At 40.4% G+C, this 27,562-nt stretch overlaps 1 protein-coding gene across 5 annotated transcripts in view; it reads left to right on the top strand.

Annotated features, from left to right (window-relative positions):
• SMPX (small muscle protein X-linked) overlaps nucleotides 1–27,562 on the top strand; it is a 43,864-nt gene that overhangs the window by 13,681 nt on the left and 2,621 nt on the right. The window contains exon 5 of one of the 5 annotated variants that reach the window (XM_074905993.1): nucleotides 4,404–4,771. The exons of the other annotated variants lie outside the window; for them this stretch is intronic. The gene's annotated coding sequence lies outside the window, so the exon portion shown is untranslated. Of the gene's footprint in view, nucleotides 1–4,403; nucleotides 4,772–27,562 lie in introns of those variants that run through there. 5 annotated transcript variants of the gene reach the window in all.

Consider the following 27,562-nt stretch of genomic DNA (forward strand, 5'->3'; position numbering starts at 1 on the left):
GTTCTGAGCAACCTGATCTAGTGGAAGGTGTCCCTGTCCAAGGCAGGAGGGGTTGGACTAGATGGTCTTTAAAGATCCCTTCCAACCCAAACCATTCTATGATTATTTTATTTAAAAGGAAATATTCATCGCTTCAACGCAGATTTCAGAATCATTTCCATCTAATTTCCAACAAGGCCCATAAGCCTCAGTTGTTTTACATTCTGTGCCTTAAAGAAATTATGATAATTTCTGTCCATTAAATTATCCTGTGATATTCTTTGAATATCAGTCAGTACAGATGCAACAGGCAGTTACAATGAAAATTCATGTCTACCGACAAGTTTCAATACAAAAAGCCCTGACTACCGTACAAAAAAGATAGTTGTGTCACATAGGAGTCACCTGAATTTCCAATTGTGCCTATTGAAACAAGTCCCTTTTATCGTGAAGAGAGGCAAAGGAGCTAAGCTGAGCAGAAGAACATAATCTGGAATTTACTGCACAGAAATATAAATGAAGAACAAAAGAAAACAGAAAATAGTGCAGAAGAGGTCTGGGAACATAGAAGTGCTATGGATCAGGAATCTTGAAAGAAATGGCAAATAATCTGAGTGAATTGCCCCAATACACACTGCAACATTAACTTATTTTTTATGTACAGCATAAATATACCATTTAGAAGGGTAAACTCTTTAGGCTTTTCTTGCTTTTACCCTGCTGTGTCATAATGTTCCTGTTATTTTAAGGAAACAACAGTCTTTCTCTTCAGAAAACTTGGGAAAAAGAAAATTAACATTTTGTGAAATATAACACTGTAGTCATCACACTAGAGCAGTACCCAGAGAAATATGAATTTTTAATGTGAGGCTTTAAAGAGGTTCTTCTCTGTAAGAAATATTTAGACATAAATTTAACCCCATATTTATTCTGATTTTCTATTTTCAACGTTTGCTATTCTCAACATTTAAAACAGTTTTTCAAAAACTAGCTTACTGAGAGTATGACAGAAACATTTAGGGCATGCACAGAGAGGGTGTGCACAGAGATTCTCTAAAGAAAAGACTTCTACAGAAAGGTTAGCAAAGTAAAGGGCATCTTGAAAGCTGTGAAGTCATTATGAAGTCATTTTTGTCTTCACCCTAATTTTGGTGTTGGTTATCAAGGTCTGACAGTGACACAGATTTCTACATTTTGGATAGTAGTCACAGATCATATCTGGAGACTTGGTTTCTAGAAGAGTTGCAGGCACAGTACTAACTGGAGACTAGGAGTTTGGGTTTGTTTGCAGTGTGGAACTAAGCATATGCATAAATTCTACATAAAATCAGGATGTAAATCAATCACTTGACACATCCAGAAGCCTTGAATGATACCAGATCTAAGGATTGTCCCCTATGGAGGACATTCATTCATCAGTTCAGTTGTTTTAGGCATGACCTGCAGCCTTGTATAAAATATGATATAGTCAGTGAATTGTTTTATAACTGATTCTGCCAAGCCAGTTAAGATTATCTTTATTTGCAAGAAATTAGTGCTCGCATCTGCCCAATACTTTGCTTTGTCTCCAAGAAGGGGTTAGTGATCATCCTTTGGATGTGATGCTCTCTAAAGAATGGTAAACTGACTGGTCAATAGAATATGCCTGTGCAGATTGAGTACTGATAAATGAGGGTGTTCTTTACACAGTTTGGAAATCAGTTCTCTCTCACATCAGTACAATAAACTTCAGATATTCACTGTTGAGGGATTTCCCTTTGATAGTATTTTTATATTTCTTGTGGTACTCTGTAGGAAATACTCACTGAAAATAGTAGAATAATTTCTGTAGGAAATACTCACTGAAAATAGTAGAATAATTTCAAATTCTCTGGATAATTTCCATTATGCTGTAATCCTATAACATGATACCATAAAAATATCAAAAATATACATAAAGATGTCAAAGGTTTTACAACTACAACAGTTATTTGTACTACTAATAATATTTCTACTTCTAATACTACTTCCTCGTAGTACTGTCATATTTCATTGCAGTTTCAGTAAATTGCAAGTCAACATGATCAATTTTGTTTTAATTTTGCTTCATGTTTTCTTGCTCAGTTTTAGAGAGTGCAAACCAATCAGCAAAAATAAGGAACCCACAGAACAGTAGGTTAGTTCATTATTTACAAACCCATTCCTACATAATTTGCACTTTACAGTAACTTCTGTTAAATATCTTTGGTCTTGCTCTTTCACCAAATTAGGAAACATGAATAGACTTGTTAAGATCATAGTTATGAGTCCGAGTTTGTGGGAGGGATATAATTAGTGAGATGTCATGAAGTTGGATCCACTGAAGGTTATAAACTGCTTATCAGTTAAGGTATTCCTGTAGTCATCCCCTGTTGCTGGTCTATCATCTAAAATTAATTAGCATACTCTTCTTTGTCATAAAGAATTTTTTTCTTCCAGGGACCTGTAGATGTTGTGTTTGATGCAGCTAGTTTTAATACACAACAAGGGTTGTCATTCATTTTCCTTTTCTCCATCTACAATTTTTTTTGCTGCTCCTTTTGCACATGAACATTTCTTCATGCACTACAGTGAAACATATGCAAAATAAAATAGTAACAAAATAGCACATGCTAATCAGCTAAATATATGTCCTATTGAATAAATAATGGTAGGCAGCATTTAATTTGTGACTAATGGAGCCTGCTATGGCTGAGATTTATTGCTGATTGTTGTGATATCTCATGTGATAACTAGTATGGTGATTGTACCTGGAAATGGGCCTAAGCACAAACTTGCATTTTACTTGAGAATATATGTAATTGCAGCTAGTCACTGCTGCAGCTCCTGTTCATTCTTCATTCTCTACCCCTTCACATTTTGTGTCCTGAGGTATGGGGGTTTGTGTAACAAGACTTTTTGCAATGTGCCATGAAGGGCCAAGGAGTCTGAATGCTGGACTTTGGCTTTAAAGGACCTAAACCTTCAGCCAGAGTAGTCTAGTCTTTTCCCCTTGAAGGAAACTTGCATACTTACTGAAGGAACTTCTCAAAAGGCAAAAAGGGAAATTTACTGCTGTGAAGTTACAAAAAAATCTGTTGTGGATATATGGACAACACTCCTGGCACTGTGTTCTGGTTGTGTTTGGAGAAAAGGCTTGTCAGAATCCCCATCAAACCTTGAGAAACCCCATGGCTAATACTTGTAGATAAACTGTTGTCTTTACCTGGAACTCTACTGGAGAGGGTGGTTTAATTTCAGAAGATAGTTCTGTTGGCAGATTACAGAAGCAAGGGAGCTGTCTTCTGAGGGCAGAAGAACAAACAGCTAGCAAAATCTACCCAGGGCGGTTTGGCCTTTGCATTACTTGCAGCCTGACCTCTTCTGTAATATATTGAGAATCCTGCCCTGCATAAAATGAGGAACCTTGTCAGCTGACAAGCCTCTGAGATGGACATCACTTGGGGAAGAAAGTGAAAAAAAAAAAAAAAAAAAGTCCCTTAGAGAATAGAGCTCTTATATCCATGCTTACAAGATGTTCCTTGGTGTTGCTATTATTTACAAAAAATGCCAATTACCCTGGGCTAAAAATACACATTATAACTTTGTCCACTGAGTACTGTGGATTTTAACTACAGTTTCATGCTATATACTGTTCTTAAACTGCATCCCGGTTAACAATAGCCATCTACCTCTCCCAGTGTCACTGCTCTGACACACAGTTCAGTGATTGTGTCTTATTCCTGTGGTCACATGGGCCAGAGGGATACAGTTAAACTGCAACTGTACAGTTACAAGTAAAGTTATTGCCATTTTCTCTGGAAACACACACAGTGCTTTGTTAGTAGAGGAAGTCTGACATGCTGTGAGCTCTAGAAACAGCTCCACAGTTTTAAGATGTGTTCATTTGATTAAGCCCAAGTAGCCAGTCCTTGTGTGAGAGAAGGGAATCCTGTATCCAAAGGATGCCAAGGTAGGTCAGGAGCTCAGATCTACTTAGCTGGAGTGGGAACAATGGGGTGAAGAAGGAAGATGTGCTGCAAGAATTTCTGCAGGACCCTTCTGCCAAAGTCAGAGGAGGCTTGGGTGGATCTCATCAATGTGTACAAGTACCCGAAAAGAGGGTGCAAAGAGAACAGAACCAGGCCTTTTTCAATGATGACTGGTGACAAGCCATCCTCAGACCCACTCACTGTTTGGTCTGTGTTAATTTCAGCATAATTCTTGTGATTTTCTATCCTTAGTTTCCTACCATCCAGCCGTCTTTGGTTCAGAACTCCCAGATTGACAGCACTTGGGGATTTCATGGCAAGACACCAGTTTTACCTGGTCACTTCTGTTTGTAAAATTGTCCTAAGAAACTAGGTAGTTCAGGATTTTAGTTTTTTTTAACAGCACATTTCAGCTTCTTTTGGTTTGCTTTCCAGGTTTTTTGAGTCTACTTATGTCATGCTTTCAGACTTTAAAACAGAAGAGCTAGAAATTTATTTTCAAAGAGAAAACTGGAATCTCCAGGACGTAATTTAATATCAGAGGAACCTTTGGAATCGTGTTATCTCCTTGAGAAAAAAAAAAAAAAAGTTATTCATGTTTTGTTTCCAAGAGTATCTGTGTTCAGAAGTAAAAATTTGGTTCATTGTCTCTAACATGGCCTGCAGCTGTCTGTCATGAACTCAGAGTCTCTTTTCTACCACCTACGCAGTTCTGTGGCAAGCCCCTAGCATGTCATTCCTTAGGCCTTTGCAAGTTGAGGAGAGGTTTTCCTTCTCATTCTCTTGTTGAACAGTGGAAGTGAGGAGGAAAGCAGACTGGAGAGACTCTGCTTTCTAGATGCCTAAGAAAGCTTAAAGGTATGTGTTAGGAGGTTGATATTACCAAATAAAGAACAGGGCATGTTCTTATAAACAACAAATGCTTCTACATAAACTGGTTAGGAAAAGAATGTGGTTTGTGGTTTTGAAAACTGACTAATAAACTTCAAAACAAACACTGAAAAATCAGAAAACGTTTTGCTTCAAAGCAAACTACAAGAATGAAAGCAAAATTCAAATCAAAGCAAAACTACAAGTATTTTTTCAAAGCATAAAATAAGAAAAAAAGGCCTTCTATTTCCAAACTGTATCTTCAAGCAGAGCATTTTTTTCTAGGAAGAGACAAGCATCAAGTAATAACTTAAAGAACTCTACTAATTTTTAGAACATGAGCGTGTTATTTACTCTTCTACCTTCACCATACTCAAAAGAGTTTGCAGACATGTAGAGATGAACAGGCCTCTACACAGACAAGAAATTTCTTCACTGAGCCTCTTGCTTTGAAATGTTAATGCCCTTAAAGTAACAAAACACGTCCCATGCTAGCAATGTGGTCCCGCAAATCTCTGCTCCATTCTGGAGTGAGAACTGTCAGTTTCTGGGAGAAAGTTCCAAGCTATTTGATAGATGAGAATTCTCCATTTAAAAAAAAATAACAGTAAGTCACTGCTATTTAATAACTGCTTTTCTGTGATCACTCTGTTGATTACTTGTTCCTGAACTTTTATTGTTAGACTCTTTCATATAGAAGCATCTATGTTTCCATCAGTGCTGTTCATTACAGATTTTTATAAGAACTAAACTTTTCAGTCAATTCCCTAAGTTAGATGCAATTTCTGGGGTGACATCACTCAAATGAAGCTCAGAAAGGCATGAAGCCTCCTGAAGATACCAGGTGTGGAGGGATCAGTGAAGTGAGAAGATGGAATATAGTCATCAGGAGTTTTCTTGCTTATGTCTGCTACATGTATTAAGAGGTAGTATGAATGCACTGCAACACTGGACAATAAATACCCCTGGAATATATTTCTCTTGGAAGTCTCAGAACAGGATATCAGGAATCGCTAAAACTTCATCTATTTGCTATGTGAACAGATGCTTTTATTTAGAGAAGGTCCTGTGACTTAAATGATGCTAACCCTGAGGCACACACATATAAATCCATGCAGAACCAATCGTAACCAGGGAACCATGGGCATTAGAAACTGTTTGGAGAGTGGAAAAGAGATCATACTGTCCATGGTTAAAGTGTTATGAGTGAGATGAGAGCAATGCTGTTTCTCTGTACCTGGCAACTGTCCTGCCAGTGTTAGGTATGCCTGGAGCACGCAGACAGTGTAATGACAGGCATCATCAGAACCCCAAAATAATAAGCAATTCCAGTGTTTCTAACCTGACATGGTTCAAAATGTATTCCGGACAAAGGTTTTCAAGTGCCTACATCAGAGTAAAAAGGCTAAATGCTTTTGAATACATGAAGTGCAACTTCCTACGTTATTAACAGCTCAGATGATAATTTTATCAAATCTACATAAATTGTAGCCCATTAAGCTGACAGTACGATCTGAAATATCACAGGTCTGATGTGATAATCAAATGTATTTCCTTCTAACTTTAGCACCTCATCATTTTGTTTTATAGTTTTTATTCATTTCATTCGATAGAAGACTACCTAATATTTTCACAGCCTTGTGCTCAAGAACCACATAAATTACTGCGTCACTGTACTTGGTCATCTCTTGCAGAGATGGCTCAACCTCGCATGACTTTTGTGACCCCTGTCTGGGAGCAGGCTATCTACAAGTGTCACGGGCCCTGCTCTGTACTTAAAGGATTACATCTGCTGCAGTCATTGAATTACTTCTCGTGTGCCTTATTTTGAAAAGTGTAGCTCTTTTTAGTGCCAGGGCTACCTCTATTCCACATTTGGTTGCAAATTCCTTGTAGGAATAAATAAAATATAATGGTAGAGCTCACTGTATATAGGGAGAACACTGTATATAAGGAGAGCTCACCATTACAGTGATCCCAACATCTGTTGCCCAGTCAACAACACTACTGAGGAAATATGCTGCAGATGTTATTGGGTTTTGCTGTCCCTGTCTGCTGCTGTTTTAACCTCCTAATTCCCCTTCGACTTGCAGCAGCAGTCTCGAATACACTGTACTTCCATGCACTGATGTTACTGAGTGCTACTGATTTGTTATTGATTTGAGCTGATTTTAATGATTTTTGGTGATTTTGATAAGGAATGATTAGGCCTAATCAATTAAATGGAATTTTACCGGAGTATCAGTTTTATAAAAAGATAGTAGTGTAATGTTTTAAGTAGTCATGGAAATACTATATTTAGTTTAGAGTACCCATAACCAGTTATGCTGCTACAAAGTCCTTTGTAAAGTCCCAGGCTAAGGCCACGTAGGCTGGTAATAATCATTAACCAGATTTCTATTCAAAGAATAAGACTCATGACAAGGTACCATTGTTAGACTGGTAAGGATGATTTATTGCCCCGTAGACCAGGTGTTCTGAAAGTTACATTGTGAAAGGGCCTCGAAGCATGTTAAAATCGCAATGTGAGCCTAAGTCCTTGAGTCAAGGGCGCTGGAGGGTCTTTTAGATCAGTAGTCCGTGGTGGTCACAAAACCAGTGCCCCGACTCATTTTAGGACTTAAGTGTGCATGACCGGAAACAGGTGGGAATAAGAAAATGAGTTATGGAAATTATCATATTTATGGATGAGAACTTGATTAATATGTATTACTGTATCCTATATAATCACCATGCTACACGAGTTAGGTATGCGTTTTTGGTGAGACAACTGCCCTACGTGCCCAGCTGTTAATAAAGGAGTGTCTGCTTATCTACATCACATTGGTGTGGATAAGTTCTTTTATCCTGTTTTGGTGACAGAGAGAGCAAAGTACACAGCATAAATGAGCATTTTCCTATGGGAATATGTATTGGTTTTGCTCTCAGTGTTGGTCATACTTTGTTTTTCACATTTGTTTTGCTGCAGGCTGTAGCTAGTTGAAAGGAAACTCAGATGAACTAACCTTTACTTGGGAACAAGTATAAAGTCTGGTTTTCTCTTCCTCCATTTAATGGTTATATTAGTATGACTGTATTTGTTTCTGACCGCAAATGACTGAGCTCCATGTACAGACAGATTCAATAAAAGCAGAATAAACCCATCAGACTTGGTCTTCAGAACATAATCCCCCACTTTGGTGAAGTTGCCTTAATATTGCTTTTAATTTAATAATTCAGTTATTCAACTGATAAAAAAATAATCCAAGTCCTTTAGCTTTTATCTCTCCTGGGTCTTTGTTCCTGGTTGTTGCCTTGGAGCAAACCTTGTCTTAAAATTGCTGTTACTTCTGCATGGTCTTACAGAGCCTTTCACAGTACAGAAATGTAATCTCAGAGCAAACAATAGCTGCAGCCGTGAATGCACTTAGGGAAGAAGAGGGCAATGGCCATGCTTGCCCTGCTTCCTAGCAAATGAGCCACAGGAGAAAAGGTTAACCAGCCCACATCCACTGCCGTGTTAGCGCATTTTAACAGTGGTGGTAGCAGCAATACTTGTGCGCACAAGGAAAGAGCAGGACTGGGAAAATTGCTTTTACTGAAGAAACATAGAAGAACAAAGCACTTCCCCCAAAGCCAAACTGCTCCTGTTCTGAGGGAAGGATGATGGCAATAACTAGATGGTGTTATTTCAAGACTTTGAAAGGTGCTGCCTTTATATATGTATGAAACCAACACAAAGTGTGTACTGAAATGGAAGAAAATGCAAATCCAAAGACTTGAAACCAAATATTTGAGCTGAAATAGGCAGAATACAAGGAAAAGCAAGCTTCCGGTTGTTTCCGTGTTTTGGAAATCATGCTGCTCTTCAGTGCAGTATCCTTCCCAGAGATCGTCAAAGACCAGGACAGAATGTGTCCTCTGCTGTAATTAATTAAGGATCTCAGACATTTTACTTTTGAATTTCTCAATTTCTTTGGTTTTGTGGTTTTGTCTGAAAATAGTTGATCTTATCTGTCTCTTTAGGGTTTGAATGGAAGCATTTATTTGGGGCAAAAAAAGTAATCTTTCTCCCTTTTAGTTCTTAAGACAAGAAGAGCTCTCTTTGTGAAGACAAGAGGCATATTTTCATTTTTTCAGTCCATTTTGCTGAAAGTAAAGTGAATTCAGATGGATCTATCTCACATGTACCCTTTTTTTTAGTATAAGCCCTTCATTCAAAAAGTACCAAATTAGGCGATGATGTAGTACTGCAGTCCTTTCCACTCCTTATATGCTTTTCTTATTTTTATTCTTAAGTCTGGCATGGAATAGATTTTCTATTATATGTTTGAACAATTACTTCTGGGGCAAATCAGTTCTGCTTATTTAAGGAACAGCTAAGTGTTGTCTATCAAGTTACTGCAGTTTAACACATTAGTAGACAACACCTGAGTCACTGTTGAGCATGTGCATGCTTCAAAGTCTTTGACAAACTAGTAGAAACCTCAGTGCAGATGTTCATGTTCTGCTTCATATATGTAGAGAACAAGAGATTGAACCTGGCCAAACACCACAGCTCAGCTGACAAGCAGTAGCTTTTTGGCTCATGGGGCAACTTGGTCACATGTCCAAGTGTGAAGTTATTTGCAGTTTCTTTGAAATTAAAGAAATCTGTTTCCCTAAGGCAAAATAAGAGACGGAGCAATTAGCTTCAACTTCTTCAATGTCTTACTTTAATAGACACCATAGAGGTGACTAGAGACTGTCTCCCAGAGCAGCTTGTGCTGACCTGAGGCTAAAGGCCTGATTTTTGAGCGGAAGATTGACCATCCTTCAGCAAAGTCAAGTCCTTGGGGCGCCATCTGCAGTGAGAGTTTTGGCATCTAACAATTTCCATCAAGGCAAGCCTGTAGTATGAAAATCATGTGCAATAGCATTAGAGTGCCTTGAGCCAATGGAGCACTCCTTCACGTACCTTGCCAGTGTTTGGGATTTTATTAACAGCACAAGGATCAGATGCATTTTGGCAGAATGGTGCAGACAGCTGTTCCTGGTAGCCGTGGAAGATGACAGAACAATGCATTGCACTGCTGTGTACTCATTTGCCTCAGAGAGACACTAGAAGCTCTGTGTCTCCCAAAGTCTCTCTTTACCATGGAGATGAACCTCTTGCATCATCTACCAGTGGATACGACTGCCTGGACTCTGCCTTCTGTTAACCACCTACTGGCTGGTGGCTCCACCATTAAAGAGGGCAGCTGAAGCCTGGGCGTAGGCAGACAGTGGTGGAGAATACATGGCCCAGAGCCTATGGCACCACCTTCTGCCTTGATTGCTGTGTCCAAGTGCTGGATGAAGGCCAGCATTGTCTTCCCCTGCCTGGGCGCACTAGCATTGCTCAGGGACAAGTTCTGGTCTCCCCTCAAGAGGAAACTGGCTGTAAGGAGACATACAAAGGTTACAGAGAGACTCCTGTCTCACCCATAGTCCCCAGTGTCTCTGCCCTCACAGGTCCATCCAGAAACATTCTGCCCTGCAGAAACCTGCTCTTCTGCCATCTCAAGAAGATGGTGCTACATACACTGTTAAGAAACCTTGAACCACTTCTGCAAGAAGCATTGTGAAGCTTGTGTGGAGAGCTGTTCAGATACAGCTAATAGAAAAAATTGAAAACAATCAGGTTGTCTTCTCTGGGGCTTCAGCAATGTCCTGAATAGAGCCGGGAGCCATTTCCCCTCACAATGGATTTACAGTGTGAACCCTCTCCTCGAGATTCGCACCTGAGTACTTCTTTTAAAGCCAAGAACAATTTGAAAACATGCAAGAGAAGGAATGTGCTGGTCTCCCCTCCCTTCTGCCTTGGTTCGGTGATTATCACACATACCGGGCTAGGATGCATGAATAAAGCAGGTCAATTCTTTTTTCTCCTCAGAAGGATTAAAACCCACATTTTTTATCTCCCTGGAGACTGCAGACTATCTCGGCAGGGGGCACCCTTTCTAGACTTTGAGGTAAAGCTAGGCTGCTGTGCAGAAATGAATTAAAATTTATCTGTAGACAAGTGAGACTGACAGCAGTTTAGCAATGTGGAGCTCAGCTTGCAGTAGAGAAACCTGCTTCCATGTGCCTTAGCCTGTGGATTACTGCGTACCTTGTCCAAAGGCTAATTTGTGTAGCAACAATTTCCTCAAGCTGTGCTTTAAAATAAACCAGGGTAGCTGCTGCTGTGTTTTTGTATGAAGGCTGATGCAATTATGTAGGTGGCTGAAGAGGATGGTCTCTGTGGAAACCTACTAGGCTTCTGTGTGCTGCTCAGGGGTACGTGTCTCCCTGGTATTCAGCTGAGCAGGTTTATCAAAACTCAGGTATCTGTAGACGGGCATGAGCACAGTGTGAGGTTATGGTGTAGTTGGACCATGGTTTTGAGCATCAAAGGTTTGGAGTTAAGCGCCTACATCCCATGTGTACCTTAGGCATCTAAAGATTCTGTCCCTCACTACTAAGGAGCAAAATTCTATTGCCATTCAGTGGGAACTATGCTTCTAAATCGCTTAAGTGCTTCTCAAAATCCCACTACGAATCTGAATATGCAAATTGCATACTGTTGATTGTTAAGAGTGAATGGGCCTCTGTGTCCTTCTGCAGTCAGATCCAGGTTTCGTACTGAGAGCTGTGCAAGTGCTCCAGCAGGAACTGCTCTGTATACATTCTAAGAGCCTTTCAGCAGAGCTGAGCAAGAGATCTTTTTGAGAAACTGTAGACCACTTCAGTGCAAATTCAAAACAAAAAATATCGGTCTTGAATTGGGCTTGGATGCACGCTTTTTTAACAGCAGGTGATTCCTCTCACTTTTTCTTCTGTTTCTCAGTGGAAAACATATTTTTTTTTTTCTTTTCAGATTGTTTAGTCAAAAAACAATTTTGTGTTATGAAACAGGGTGTCATGGGGAAGTTTAGTTCTCCCATATATCTTCCACTCAGTCCTAATACCTAATTTCTAAATGCTCACCTGTCACAAATTGCAAAATCAAGTTTTAACAGTACAGTCTTGTACAGACAACATGCTGTAATGCCTTCATTTATGTTTTGAAGAAATCTATTCCACGAGAAAAAATGGGCTTACATTTGAATCTTTAATGAATGACAAACCCCTACAAACACGACATATATATACCAGTTAGTGATGTGAAAGGACTTCATGTGTACTGTAGCTGTATGTATCAAATATTAAACAACTTGACAATAAGCTTTCCAAAGAGGAGACAGTTACCATGCTACGTGCAGTAGCTTTGAAGAACCAAGATAATGTGAGAAATTAAGCATATCCTGCATGGACCAGATGTCAATACACAGTTTTCTAATACAGTCGGTTACATGTCAAGTTAAGTTAGTAGCCTGAGTATGATGTCTTGCCTTCATGCTTATCCATCTCTGAAGAGATCCTCTGGGTTATGCACAAGACAGCTGTCAAATTTCCTGAGCTGATTAAGACCTCTCACTTTTCCATGGCAAGGAGGCCATGAAATCCAGGACAAGTGTGTTAAATATTCAGAAGAGGTTGCAAAGAATGTGGGTTAGGGAAAAACTATGCTGGGTTTTGACAGTTAGCAATCACTTTCTTACCATCCTTCCTTTTCCTCCCATTTGCTGTATTTTTTCAATGTATTTTGCTTCATATGAAGCATTAAGCATTCAGAAAAAGTATTTGCAAAGTGCACAGAGAACTCTCAGTCTATATTTGAATATTTTGAAAATAAAACCATAGCCAACTTCCATCTCTTCTGTAACTATATTTGCAGGGATGTGACCATTCTTTCAGGCCCTCTTCTTATTGCACATGCCAGAGTTACATTGAAAGAAAACAGGTGGATGAATAGTACCATGATTAAACATGATTCAATCACGCTATGATATTATCCGTAGGCATATCAGATGTACACTATATTTATACGGAACAACATTCACTCATACTTAATTAATTTTGTTGAGAAGGAGCCATATGACCAGGAGAAAGTTGCATTTTTAGAAAATGTAACTAGCACAGAGAGTCAAATGTGGTCTATTTGCAGTACAGCCTGAGTAAGGTGCCAGAAGAGGCAGAAGTAATGATGAATAAATTGGATATCACTGCCCAAAGAGAGACAGCTGAGATTCCTGTCTTCTTGCTTGGAGATGAGCTCCTTCTCAGTGTCTTCAAGACCAGAGAGCTTGCTGTTAATGCATTAGAAGCAAAGATATCAATCCAAGAGAGCTTAGGGGTGGGTATTGCTCCAGGGTCAGCAGCACTTGGCTTGCCCAACCCCATGACCCCCACATTCCCCACCTTTGTTTCTGAAATACAGCTATATTAAAGTGGCGAGCCACACAGCTCAACGCCAGCTTCACAGTTGAGGAGACATAACCTCCTCTGCCTTTGCACCCCAGCGGGGACTGCTAAACATCACCTCAGTTGACTGGCATCTCTGGACACATCTTCCCTTTTCGTTGAAGAGCAGCACAGAGCAGCGCCGTTTGCCTCACAGAGCTTCCAAATGCCTGAGTACCAGTGAAATCCCTGAAAAACTCTGAAAGAGCTGGAACTACGGCAGAGCCACATCCCTCTGCTGAGCAGCTCAAAAAACCCCAAGACCCTGTTGAGGCTCTCGCTCATGTTGGGCTCTGCACAGGTTCTGGCGCCAGGCAGGATGTTTCTCTTTGTACATTTATTTCAGTTTAGTTTTGAAGTGGTGAACGTGGCAGCAGAGGGGTGTTTGCAGAATGGTCCCCCCTTCCCCCAGAGGTGGGGGGGGGGGGTGGCGGAGGATTGTGGGTCGAGGGTCGGCAATGGCTCTGGGGGACGGCAGGGTGGGAGGAGGGAGAAGGCACTGGGCCGGGCAAGGATTTCTTGGGTTTTTAGGTGCCAAGGAGCATTTTGTCTTTACTGACTAAGGCATCAGGACATCCTCTCCCACAGTACAGAAGGATTGGGTTAAGTTAAACTGCTGTATTTTTCCCCTTTTACTGTAATAGCAGAAGCAGGTACTCTGTGCTGCTGACCTTGTGGGTCTCCCTGGCTGCTGCAGAAATGGGGTTTTTTACTTCTCCCACCCTCTTCTCAACAGAAACTTAACGGAACAATGTGTCCGACAGCTCTTTCAGCCATATGAAGTGTTAAAATGCAAAAAACACTTTTCTGATGGTCATTTCTCTTATTTTTCTCACTGGGTTTGTCATTAATAAAGGCTATTTTTTTCTCCAAAGCATTAGTTTTCAAATGAAATTGTGATTTTGCCAATTCTACTTATATCGTGACTCTAGTACAGAACGTTGCCCAAAGGGTTAACACTGAATCTAGTTTCTTTACACTGTGGGTTGATGGTAGGGTTTGGGATTTTTTTGGTGGAAAAGAAGAGGAAATAATTGTTACAGTGAGATAAATCACAGTCAAAACATACATGTTAACACTGCATCGTGACAGTAACTCTTAAGGGAAACTAGAGGGCAGGCTTCTAAAATACTTCAAGCTCTGTAAAGAGGCAGATAGATTGTCATGGGCTTCCAAAAACAATTGTCAAGTGCCTAACTCCTAGGAGTTTTGTGTGTTTAACCAGCTAAATGCTTTCAAAATACTGTCCTGAGATGGCTCAGGAAGCCTATTGTGTAAAAATAATAGTCATTGCTGTGTGTCAGCAGCCAAGCAGCTCCTATTGTAAGTCTACTAATTATTATGCCAAATATAACCAAGTTGCCATTTCCTTATTCCTCCCTTTGTCTCAAAGTTGTTGTGTCATAAATTGTGTCTTATTGTGTACTAGAAATTACTTTGGACTGTACAGGGGTTTTTTATTATTATTACATGTGTGAGTATTGCTTAGCATCTGCATGGGCCTTGGCTTTTGTCATGTTCATTGTGGGATGTTTACAGAGACCCTTGCACTGGCAGACAAAAAGGTAAAAAAGTGAATCCTTGTGGTCAAATCACCACGAAGGAAATTAAATTAATAGAAAATGTATTTGGATTTTTTAAAATATACTTCTCATGGTCTCATCTTCAAATATGGGGAAGAAAAAGACATACAGTATAATTTTTAGGGATTAGAATTTTCAAAATGAATCTTAAAGGGTAGCATTAAAATGTTTGGCATCACACACCTGAATGAAGGTGAAGATCAGTGCAGCAGGAGACTGAGACAAGGCAGAGGCTGTGGAACTGGTTTGGACATGCCAATTTTATGTTATACCACAGATCTGGGCCCTGTCCTCAGCTGGACCACAATAGTGCAGGAATAGCTGGGGTAAACCCATACTATTTAGATTTTAAAAACCAGAGTATTTCTCCACTGATTTGAGAAACTGCTTCCAGCAGCTTCTGGACATTAGGAGTGTTGAAGCAGGAATTAGGGTTTCCAAGTGTGGCAGATGTGAAATTGTTGGCCTTTGGAAGCCCCTGTCAAAGAGCTGCAGCAGCCTCTTGGCAGGCTGCTGGGGAGCCAGCACAGGGGCTGATAAGAAACTGCCCAGATCAGTCATGCTCAATGTTCCATGTTGCATCAGGAGAATTGCTGAAAGCAAGATGTTTCCATAAAAAGTTATACTTGCAAAGCACAAACCTTTCCCAATGGGGAAATATTCCATCAGAAAATGTTGGACTTGGCATATGTTTGACTCTTGGCATATGCTAAGGTACAAAAGCTCATTGCATTTTAAACAAACTTCAGGAGCCTCAGCCCATGCCAACTCTCAAACAACAAATCAAGCAAACTTGTCTTTTTCTCCCATAATTATCCAACCTAATAATTCTCTTGTCATTTTCCCCTTTTGCTTCACTGAAGGAAGAAAGATTCTGTTTGCAGTACACTAAGATGTTGTTTGCTTCTAATTTCATTGGCCTGGAATTTGAAATTCATAAACATTCATGAGATACATATATATAGCTTTAATCCCAAATTATGTATGTACAAATGGCACCAAAATTCAATTACCTTCAGGACACACATGATTGGACTTTGTTTTATAAAACATTTTTTTGACACGGGCCTTTCTAAAACCAGCATGAAATGCACATTTTTTTCAGGGACAAATGAAAGACAAAGTCTGTCTTGCCAAGGTTTGAACACATGTCTTTTGAAAGTCTAACAAGTTAACACCTAATGCTGAGACCTTTCCCCTCAAACATTAAAGTTGCATGAGATGGAGGCTATTTGAAATGAAAAACGGATGACAAAGCTAGCATCCTGAAGGATATGGGAATTCTGAAGAATAATGACATAAAAATGTTCAGACAATGTTAAAGTTTGGTAGGAACTGAAAAATCAGGCAGTATAGAAGCTAAGGGGGCGTGTTTATGTGTGCGTCAGTGCAGATGAATTAACATACTGTACAGCCTGCCTTATATTGTGTTACCTGAAAACTATGATTTATAACAATTTTTTCCTGACCATCTAATATCAGCAATATTATGTGTGGTTACAAAACTAGCACAGCAATTCTGACTCGTCTTTTGTACTTTCGTAAGAAGAAACTTACCTCACTTGAAGTATAGGGGAAAGAAATTTTGGTACCTATGTCTTAACTTCTGGATATGAATAGGCACTGTTAGTCTACATGTTCAGTCTTAGCTGATTAACTGATACTTCTGTGAGTCATTGATCAACTTAATATAATTTCAATAAGTGCTTTTTATCATTCAGTTCCTCAGCTTTTTTTGAAAAGCAAAAGGCCATCAATTCCACAGATGTCAGTAGGCAACAAAGACCAGTGGCACTTTAGAAATGCCATTAGTGAGGGCATGCACTTGTGGACTCCACAGCAGCCTGCCACATATTTCACTTTGCACAGCCTTTGTCCCTGCAACTCTACCATCTCCTGCAAAATAAAAATTCAGATTCTCTTGTTTACAATTTTTTTGTTTAAAAAATAGAAATAATATTTTTAACCCTTCTCAGTACGTGAAAACCATGAAGATACTAAGCAGTGTGGCTTACCACTGGCCGTGTGTCTCTGGAGAAAATGCTGGTTCATCGGGAGTATTAAGTGGCAGCCAGTATGACAATAACAAAATACATGAGCATTCAAGTGTGAAATCAAAGAATGTTTCCAGCAGCAGAATTTTGCTGTGTGATATGTTGCGTTCAGATTTGTGAGAAAGTTTTGTACATAATTTAGAGCAAAGCTTTAATATTTGATTGGAGAGCTAGCACCAAATGAAGTGCCAGCATAAAAGAAGTCTGAGGCAAGTGCCTTTCTCTAGAATCAATACTGTGTAGTGAAACAACTTACTTGAAAGTTATTGTTCATCACTTAATTATGTAGCACACTTATGCATTTTAGAGTTCATATGGCATGAAGCAGTATGATTTTGAGGGTGATAGCCCACTCCTACAAAGGCTTTTATTGCAGTGTTTGAGGGACTACAATAAGACTGGGGAAAGGATTAGACCTGAAAAGTCTTTACCCTATTATAAAAATGTCAGTAGAAACAGTGACCTTTCTTCAAATTTCAGTCTCCCAAAATCAACTACTTTTCTAGAAAAGCAAAACTGGGTGGCTTGAATTTTCACAGAAAATTACAGAACTACTGGGGATTTTCAATTTCCCGAGAAAGAATCAAAATTTTAAATCTAAATCAGGCCCTTTTAGTGAGAAGCTCTGTTCTGTCGGATTTCCAGCTTCCTGTCCATCCCAGATAGCAAATAACACTTGTAAGTACTTCCAACACCTGTTGTTCAGCAGCTTCAAACCCTTGACACTATAGGTCTGATGCAGAGACAGGCCATTAAGATTGTTACAAAATGCTATAGTCCAAGCTACAGACTGTGGATTTACAAGGCTGCGAGACACTGCACCAAATGTCCTCCTTCACTGCTGGGCACGGCTCCTGGTGCTGGTTGACTCACAGAGCAGTCTGTAGGTTGCTCTGAGCTGAGTGCCTGGCCAAGGCAGGGCTGGTGGGATGAAGCTTCCCCCTGAGGCAATGGGAATGCCATGAGAGCAGGCTGCAAGGTTTTGGGAAGTGCAGAATGCCTTTGGTCCCCCTGCTTGTGCTGCCCTGTGTGGGACATGAGAGGGTTTGACTTTCTAGAGCCATAGTGCTTGCAGTGTGTTACCTCATGATCCAACCTGAAGGCTCCACAAGCCTAAGTCGCTTTTGAAGCAATCCACGAATTCTGGTTTTTAGCTTTATAATAATTTGACCATGTTTAATCCATGTTACACAGTGCTATACCAGTCACTGTATTCTTGCCTCTTGTACTTTAGCCCCAGACACCTGTGAGACATTTCCCCCCCCAGTTATCTCTGTGGTGGGCTACCAAGCACTGACTGTAGGGAGTCTCTACAGCACGAGCACTCACCACCATATACATTTTCTCCTAGCTGGAAACTTGGCTTTCAGAGACACATCCTAGTTAAGGAACTCCAGTCATGCAATTAACTCTCAGCAGGTGCATTTCATATTGCATCAATGAGTGCCTCCTTACAGAGCCTTCATCATTTTCAGTACAACAAAGATGTCCTGCTGTTTCAAATGTCACAATTTTATTGGCTTTTTCTTTTAGTGGTTGATTTTTATTGCTGCTTTTTTTTTTCTGTACTACATATCTTATAAATCATTATTTTATTTCTAGTAGTGCTTAGCCTGGCCCCTTCTGTACATATCTTTATCCTGTAGACATCACAATTACCAGTCTGAGCTTTTTTTTCAGAAGGAGACCTAGCAACATCTTTTCATTTTCACAATGTACCACCATGCAGGTGCATTTCTTCTATTTTTACCCTGTGCCTGCAAACTGGTAAGTGGTTCTGGTTATCATTGGAGAAATCAATAGGTTTTGTAGCACCTTGAAGGAGGTAATAAGCACTTTGCAGGATTAGATCTTAAGTCTTGGCTTCCTTACTGATGAATTTGCTATGACAATAATTCCCGAAGTTTCACTGTCTCAGCCTTTGTCTTAAGAATCTGCATTGCTATTATGCGGAATGAAAATGAAATAAAAATAAACTGTTCCGGAAATCCCTTTCTAATCTCAGTGCCATAATTTTTTAACTGCTTAAGCTCTTTAAGTCATCTGGCGTCATTAACAGACTATTTGGGTGTACTTGCTAATATGATCAGGATGATACCTTAAAAAGAGAACCAAGCCCTTGAGTGATGCCTACTCTGGGAATCAAATGCTTTTTAAAGTAGAGGTGGTATAGGTGAATGAGAATAGCTTAACATGAACTCAGAGAACATTTTTTCCCCTATATTGTTTAATAATTGCAAAGAACAATAATTACAGGCACACAAGTTCATGAATTTAGCAGGGCTTAGTAAACTGCTACAGAGGAAATTTTTTTTTTCCCTTCAGCAGGCAGTAATTTAAAAAGTAGTAAGTACTGCAGCATAGTTCTCATTAACAGAGGCAGCTCCTCATCAACCAATTTAATCACAGCGTATATACTGCTCGATCTTTGCTTCTCACTACGTATCTCATATGACCTCATACACTCCCAAAGCAATTGCCGATGGGTCTGCAAAACCTTTCTATAGGGACAACACTGAGTTATGAGAAGTTGGAGGGAAAACGTTAATGAAAAGCAGAAAACGGAAATGAAAATTTGAATTTAGTGTGAGGTAAACATATGTTACAGCCACTGTGCTTTAAGATATGTAAACTGTGGCAAGAAAATGTTAAGGGTAGCTCCAGAAAAAGACAGGAGCAGTAGCAATACCAATAACAGAAAGAATATCAGAGTTTATATAGGGTTTTTTGTAATACCATTGTGAAGTGTTATGCATAATCAGTCCTTAAAAATTAAGTCTCTTTATGAACTGCTCAGGTACGATAAACTACAAGATATGCTTTCCCAACTTTAAGAAACTGTTGATTTTTATCTCTATAAACAATATATTTATGCCAGCATCTGTAGTGATTCCATAAGCTAAAAAAATGTGCTCATTAAGATGTTACTTCATCCAAGTGATAACTAGCAGCCTATCACATATTATTTTAGGCAGCTTTCTGATCTCAGCCAAGAGATGCCCAAACAAAAGAAAACTGATAAGGCTGAGGAGATAGAAAAGTTCAAAACACATTTCCATGCTCTAGAGATTGTAACATTTGTAACGCATTACAAATCCTAAAGCTCTTGACTTAGTACAAGTCAGGAAGTACAGATATTTACTATGAGAAGAAGTTCTCTTTTTCACTGGAAATGATTAAATCTAAGGCTTTTTTTCACTTTTGAAACTGCTAGTAGTTGCAACTTCTTGGACTGTTAGGAACCACATATAACAGTTGTGTCATATAATCTGGATTCCACTTACTAAAAAAAAAGGCAATATAACTCATGTCAAATATGGCTTTATGGACATCAGGTATTTCAGAGAACAAAAATTTAGAATTCATGTTCTTTAAGAAATTTTGGGAAAAGATTGATTCTGATTCAGAAAGAAAATTAGAGGTTTTGCTTCTCAAGAGAAAGGAATTAAGGCCTTTGACACTGTTTCCCACAGCATTCTCCTGGTGAAACTGGCTGCTTGTGGCTTGGATAGGCACAAGCTTTGCTGAGTAAAAAACTGTCTGGATGGCCGGGCCCAAAGAGTGGTGGTGAACGGAGTTAAATCCGGTTGGTGGCCAGTCACGAGTGGTGTCCCCCAGGGCTCGGTGTTGGGGCCACTCCTGTTTAACATCTTTATTGATGATCTAGACGAGGGGATCGAGTGCACCCTCAGTCAGTCTGCAGATGACACCCAGTTGGGTGGGAGTGTTGATCTGCTCGAGGGTAGGGAGGCTCTGCAGAGAGACCTGGACAGGCTGGAGCCATGGGCTGAGGCCAACTGGAGGAGTTTCAATAAGGCCAAATGCCGGGGGCTGCCCTTGGGCCACAACAACCCCCGGCAGCGCTACAGGCTTGGGGAGGAGTGGCTGGAGAGCTGCCAGTCAGAGAGGGACCTGGGGGTGTTGATTGACAGCCAGCTGAACAGGAGCCAGCAGTGTGCCCAGGTGGCCAAGAAGGCCAATGGCATCCTGGCTCGTGTCAGCAATAGCGTGGCCAGCAGGGACAGGGAAGGGATCTTGCCCCTGTACTCGGCACTGGTGAGGCCACACCTCGATTCCTGTGTTCAGTTTTGGGCCCCTCACTACAAAAAGGACATTGAATGACTCGAGCGTGTCCAGAGAAGGGCAACGAAGCTGGTGAAGGCTCTGGAGCACAGGTCGTACGGGGAGCGGCTGAGGGAACTGGGGGTGTTTAGTCTGGAGAAGAGGAGGCTGAGGGGAGACCTCATGGCCCTCTACAGCTACCTGAAAGGAGGTTGCAGAGAGCTGGGGATGAGTCTCTTGAACCAAGTAACAAGTGATAGGACAAGAGGGAATGGCCTCAAGTTGCACCAGGGGAGGTTTAGACTGGATATTAGGAAGCATTTCTTTATTGGGTTGTTAGGCGTTGGAATGGGCTGCCCAGGGAGGTGGTGGAGTCCCCATCCCTGGAGGTGTTTAAGAGTTGGGTTGACATAGCGCTGAGGGATATGGTGTACTTGGGAACTGTCAGTGTGAGGTTAATGGTTGGACTGGATGATCTTCAAGGTCTTTTCCAACCTAGACAATTCTGTGATTCTGTGTAATAGAAATTAATTAATCTGCTCATAGTGCAAATAATCTTGCTTTTTACTACAGGCCTTATTTAAGCAGCACAGTAAGTTCTGGAGCTAATTCTGTGAATTCTAAGGACAAATAATTTAGGAAAAAGAGAAATATTTCAGTATGATTTTCCCCAAGTATTTCAGCAGACTTTACTCTTGGGAGCTCTTCTGGGAGTGTCCAGGGAGGTGATGACCAAGTGCGGACTTGGTAGGTGTGTGGCAGCTCCCCGAAGGTCCTCACTCTGGACATGGAGTCCAGCACCTCTAAGGGCTACAGCTCCACCTAATGTTCGCAGGGCTACCTGACCCCTTACTGCAAATCCACAGCGGGAAGATGGGAGATACAAGAATCCAACGTCAGCCTAGAATTTCTAGGGGTATCAGAGCCTTTCCTTAGAAGTCAGGGCCCTGAAGTCCCTAGACAGAAGTAAGACTCCCACAGGTTCCCATATGTTGGACCCTGCCCTGCAGAACATGGCTTAGGCCCTCTGAGAGCTGCCACCTCTGCTTGGCACTCTGGTCCACAGCAGGGAAGGAGTTTTGAGGGAAGAAAAAAAAATCTAAGAAAAACATAACGGTGTTATACCTTGAGTGAGCTGGCTGCACTGCTGTCTTCTCAAGATGAGAAGATCCCTGCAGCTGGATACATGAAGAACAAATCTCTTGCCTGAAAAATGTATAATTAAACTTTTTATTTTGGATGACAACTGTCCTAGAGACCAGATGAACCACCCAAATCATGGAATTTTACTGTTGTTATGTGTTTAATCCAGTGACCACTAATGGGAAATATTGGTCCTTCAGGGGACTGATAGATTTCTCTGCTTATACAGTATTTGGTCATTTGCTTTAGAAAGTTAAAAAATATCTGATGTATAGAATATAAAGCCAAGTTTCTGCTTCAACTGTCTTCAACTAGGAGCCCCCACACAAACCTCACCATGAATAGTATTCACATGTATGATTTGTTCATGCTTATTGACCCTCTGGAAACCAGTTTCATAAATCAGCTGCTGTGCCCATGTAGTTGCAATCTCCAAATAACTAAGGGGACAACCTAGCAACCATGTGAAGTTTAGTACTACTGCATCAAGCCAAAAATCCTCCAAAGAGCTTCAGATGCATACTGATATCTAATCTGGTTTTTTACCACTTAAACTGTTATGGCAGTCACTAGGTCAGTGCAATGTCATTCTTCTTAATTGTGTTATGTTTGCTAAGTATCCAATTTATACCTGTCAAAAATGTCACAGATTTGTTTCTTATTTGGCAGGAGATCATTCTGCTGCTATAACATACTGATCTGGAAGACCTCCATTTGATAGCTGTCACTTCAGAGCCAAAAGGGCTAAATTGTCTCTCTTTTGCAAGTTCCTTTGCTGACAAAGCTTTGTGTCAGTGTAGGTAACTAGAAATTTTGACAACAGTACGACACAAGGAATGTTTTCACTTGACTGTTTTTTTGTCTTAAATAAAAAAGTCTATTGTGGTTGACTAGACGTGCTGTTACACAGTACTGGATTGCAGCTCCCCTGTGTGTGCACTACTGAATCACAAACAGTGGAAAGGGTCAACGCCGTCCTTAATTCCCCATGTCATTCTGTCTGAAGACAGATGTAAATTAATTTGAGGAACAACATATGTATGAGAAAGTGAGCATATGGCTTTCAATAATTTCTTCATGGTGAAGATAAACAAAGTTCATCATCAAAAATATTATATTTGTATTTCAGTGGAAAAGACATCTTTTTTGTCTTTGTCAGACAAATCTAAACAATAGAAGTTCTTACTTTTTTTGTTTTGAAACTGTGTGTATGTGTATGCACAACCTGAATCTCCATTTTTAGCTGCTTCCCTATGTACTTCAAATGACTGTATATAAAGTGAAAAAAAAAAAAAAAAAAAAAAAAAAGGAGAAATAATTTAATCTTTCCAGTATTTCACAGCATCACAGAATGGTTGAGTTGAGGTTGGGAGGGATCTCTGTGGACAATCTGGTCCAACCCTCCTGCTCAAGTAGGGCCACCCAGAGCAGGCTGCCCAGGACCATGCCCCCAAAATATAACAGATCAAATATTTTTTTTTTAAATAGATGAGAGATGCTCAGATATGCAAGAGTTTTTATTATTATCCTGACAGAAGCATCATAAATGTATTGAAATAATTTGCAAAAAGTATGCAAGAAAGTGTAAGTTAATTTAAAGTAGGCTTTTCATTTAGTCAGCCAGCTATCAATGGGAGGAAGTCAAAGGATAAACTCCCCTTTGCAACCTACACCCTCTCTCTGACATCACATCATGGTGTTAACATATTAACCTGGAGCACATTTGACTTCCTACCGCTTCTTCCTCCATCTGTGTGTACAGTGATTCCCACAGGATATAAATATTAAAGTAGCTGCACAGAAGAAGATGTTCTTAGCAAGTGGTGCCCACTGAAGTGAAGTGAGAGCGGATGAATTGATGCAGATGCCTTGGCAGTTCAGGTTACTGTCTCAGAAAGGACAAGGCTTTTACCAGACATGTAGGACAATCAGGGAGTCAAAGGAGATAGTTCAGCTTTACTTCACATTCCCAATTCACTAGAGCAATCAAAGAAGGCATGTTCCTGGATTTACCCTTTTCCCAAGTTTTTCTTTCTGAAGATCAGTGTGTTTGTAATTCTAGGCTAATTCTGCTCCAGACTAAGAAAAGTTCATGAACTCTGTCCCCTTCTTACCTTACTGAAATTGATACCCTTTTCATTCCCAGTGTGCTATTTGCTAGGAATGTCCAGATGTCATTTAAATGTTGTGAGAACAAAACTCTTTCCTGTGTCTCCTAACTCCATAGGAAGTCTTTACCTTAATTTCCTACTTGCACTTTTGAAGAAGCACTTTTTGACTCTTTTTATCAATTTTTTCCAGTCAGGACAAAACTTTCTCCAAGCAGACATACCCGTCGTCCACGTGCAATGCCCACAGTATGTAATGAATGCTTTCAGTTGATGTTGACCTTTTGAGTTTGCATGATTTAAATCATGCTTCACAGCTTGTAAAGACCCAGATCTCAAACTGTAACCCCTCTGTCTGCTCCCAAATAAATGACTTCTTGCTGCCTTTTTTTAAATGTAGCATGTATGACTGTGATAGTGGTGAGTAAGAGATCTATAAATGGGTTCTGGTGAGGAGTAAACATCATGTGTTCTCTTGTCGTTCACTTCAGAAGCTTGTTGAGTGGGAGGCATTTACTGAGCTTTGGTGCCCTTGCTATAATCACTGATTTTTAATGAAGTACTAATAGGATATGTCTGTTTTCTTCTTTGTAAAGTTGGTTCTTATAACACAGGCTGCCTTTACAAAATCTTAAGGTTAAATATATAAGGCTGGAAACTGTTCTAATAAAGACAAATTTCATTTAGCCCTCGGGTGATTCATGCACAGTCTTTAATTATATAATATTATCACTGAATGCGGTCATTTTATTGAATATATGAAGATACAGCCAACATCTGGATTCATTTCATGTTTTGCCTTCTTTCAGCTAATAATCTGTATAAGAACAGAAAATACTGACAGTTGGAATTACCGATGCTTTTTTTAGAGTAAATCTTTTACCTGCTTGCTGTTAACCAGTTTGGGCATATTTTCAGGAACTAAAAGTGAGACACAACATTAAAAACTGTAATTATTGAAGACGAAAAAAAGTGAGATTTTGCGATTCATTAATTTAGATTTATTTTTGAAGTAGCATCTATGTTGAATAGCACATAGATTAAATAACTTCTTACATAAAAATAGCCATTGCTAGTTAGAAAACTCAGAGAACCAGTCTTTTTTTTGTCTCAGAAGCTAACACTGGCATCACACTGACTGCAATCACAGCCCTGCAGATTTTCAGACAGGAAATGGAGAAAGTCTTGAGGGCTGAAAAACCCTCTATTTCCATGATTCAGAAAAGATCCTAAGCATGTGCCTCTGTCCATCCTTAGTCAGGACAACATTTAAGCATTTGCTGTCAAGTACATCCTTTTCTGTTTTCTTTAAAATGGCAGAGTGTTTTCAAGTATAATAAGGTTGATTGGAGTGTCAAGGGAGGCTCTGGTAGATAAGCTGCAGCAGCTGAGAGAATAACCAGGGAACATAACTGTGAGGATTATTAATGTACCATAAGCAACCTATTTTTGAGTTTACAGACTCCCATTGATCTCTGGAGGAGTTTGAGCTCTAAAAATAATGTGCCTTTGGGAGCTGAGAGAGAGAGAATTGGAGCCGGCTGGAGTGAGGTCTGAGTGGATTGGAGCATCATGGGGAGATAATAGAGGGTCCACTGGCTGTGAAGGGAGTTCAGGTAGCAATTATAAGCAACCGGAGAGCAGAGAGTACACCGGAGAGAAAGGTAATATTATTAGCAGGTGTTAAAATAGCACTGCTTGCAAACAGTGTGCTTCAGGCAAAATTTGAGAACAGTGGGCTTGATTTTCCTCAGCACCTAAGCACTGAGGCAAGGTTTATCATCATGGCAATTTGGTTGCTCCTGTATTTGGATGGAAAGTGGCTATAGTGGTGCTTTTTTTTTTTTTTTTTTCTCCTCCTGCTAATTAACTAGTCTTGTAGGTGCATGGCCTCCTAGAAGACTAGGTTTCCTTTGACTAGAGCTGTTATGTCTCAGCTGTGACTGGGAGAACTGGCTACAGCAGATCTTTTGGTGGGTCCACTGCCTAGTGAGAGTCCTGTGCCATGTGAGGGGTAAGAAGAGAGGTGCTTGCTTGGCTGAGTGGGATCTGATGCCAGTTGAGTTCTTTCAGCCCTGAGGTCATAAAGTTATTAAATGATATTAATACTGAATTCAGTAGGAGCTGGATGTCAAAGGTCCGGGACCTATGAGGACATGAAGGGAGGTCAAAGGAGTATTTGAAGAAATGGAGCATGTGGCTAAAAGTAATCCCAGCATCCACTCTACTTGGATTATTAGCAACACAGTAATACAGTATATAACACCTTGTTGTTTTAGTTTGGAAATTCACTGACAGTTCCACAGCAAAACAGGTGCAAGCAGGGACCTTGCACCTGGTCCACGAATCTATCCTGTCCCTCATGAGTGGAGGATGGCTTCCCTCAGGACAAACAAAGACTACTCCTAGACTCACAGACTGGCTGAGGCTTGAGAGCCCCCCTGGAGACTGTCCAGTCCAACCGCCTGCTCAGGACAAGGTCATTGCTCAGGGCCATGTCCAGTCAGGTTTTGAATATCTCCAAGGATGGAGACTCCACAACTTCTCTGGGCAGCCTTTGACAGTGTTTATCTGACAGTAAAAGAAGTTTTATTTCCTGTTTTGATGAAATTCCCTGTATTTCAATTTGTCCCTGCTGTCTCCTGGGCATCACTGAGGAAAGCCTGGCTCCATTTTTTTTGTATCCTTATCACCAAGATCCCTAGGGTCCTGATGTGCTCAGCACAGAACGGATGGTATTAGGAGCTCAGGAAATAAGGAAAGGCTAAAGTACTTGGAGAAGATAAACATGGAGCTCCCATGCAGCACAGATGTCTCCTCTAGGATGACACCTGCAGGGAACACAGCCTTACCATCTAAGATGCCGAATCTGCTAAGAAGGTATCAAAAATATCAAGTAATCCTAAAACCCAGAATGCTAAATTATGGCTGTCCTTCATGCCACAAACCTGCCCATGATGTATTTGGAGGCAGAACCTGATGTTGGCCTCTTTCAGCAGAAGGATCAGAAAACACTCATGACACTGAAGACCACATTGTGCTCAGGTGTGCCTGCTGTGCTCTGCACACTCTCTCTCCTGATCCTGGGCTTGAGCACTCAAGTTTAATCACAGCCAGCAATGTTTTATCCACCCCCCACTGGAAAACAGTCACCTTGTGACATTCAGGAACAGGCACAGAACAGTTGAAAAAAGAAAGGAGAATACTCGACTGAAACACATGGAGAGCGCGTGTAGGCAGGCGATAATTATATAGGACAGGATTACACGTGTGTGTGTATCCTGGGGAGCCATCAAATATAGCCTTAAAGTTGGATTTTGTTTTTGAGACCAGAAAGTACCTAAAATTACCTGATTGAAAGGAAACAGAACAGTACATTGCCTTACGGAATCAGGCTACGAGACAAGTACGTTGTTTGGTTGCTAATGACCACAGAGTGTGTTAGTAGC

Source organism: Athene noctua, chromosome 1 (genome assembly GCF_965140245.1).
Source record: "Athene noctua chromosome 1, bAthNoc1.hap1.1, whole genome shotgun sequence".
Lineage (NCBI taxonomy): Eukaryota > Metazoa > Chordata > Aves > Strigiformes > Strigidae > Athene > Athene noctua.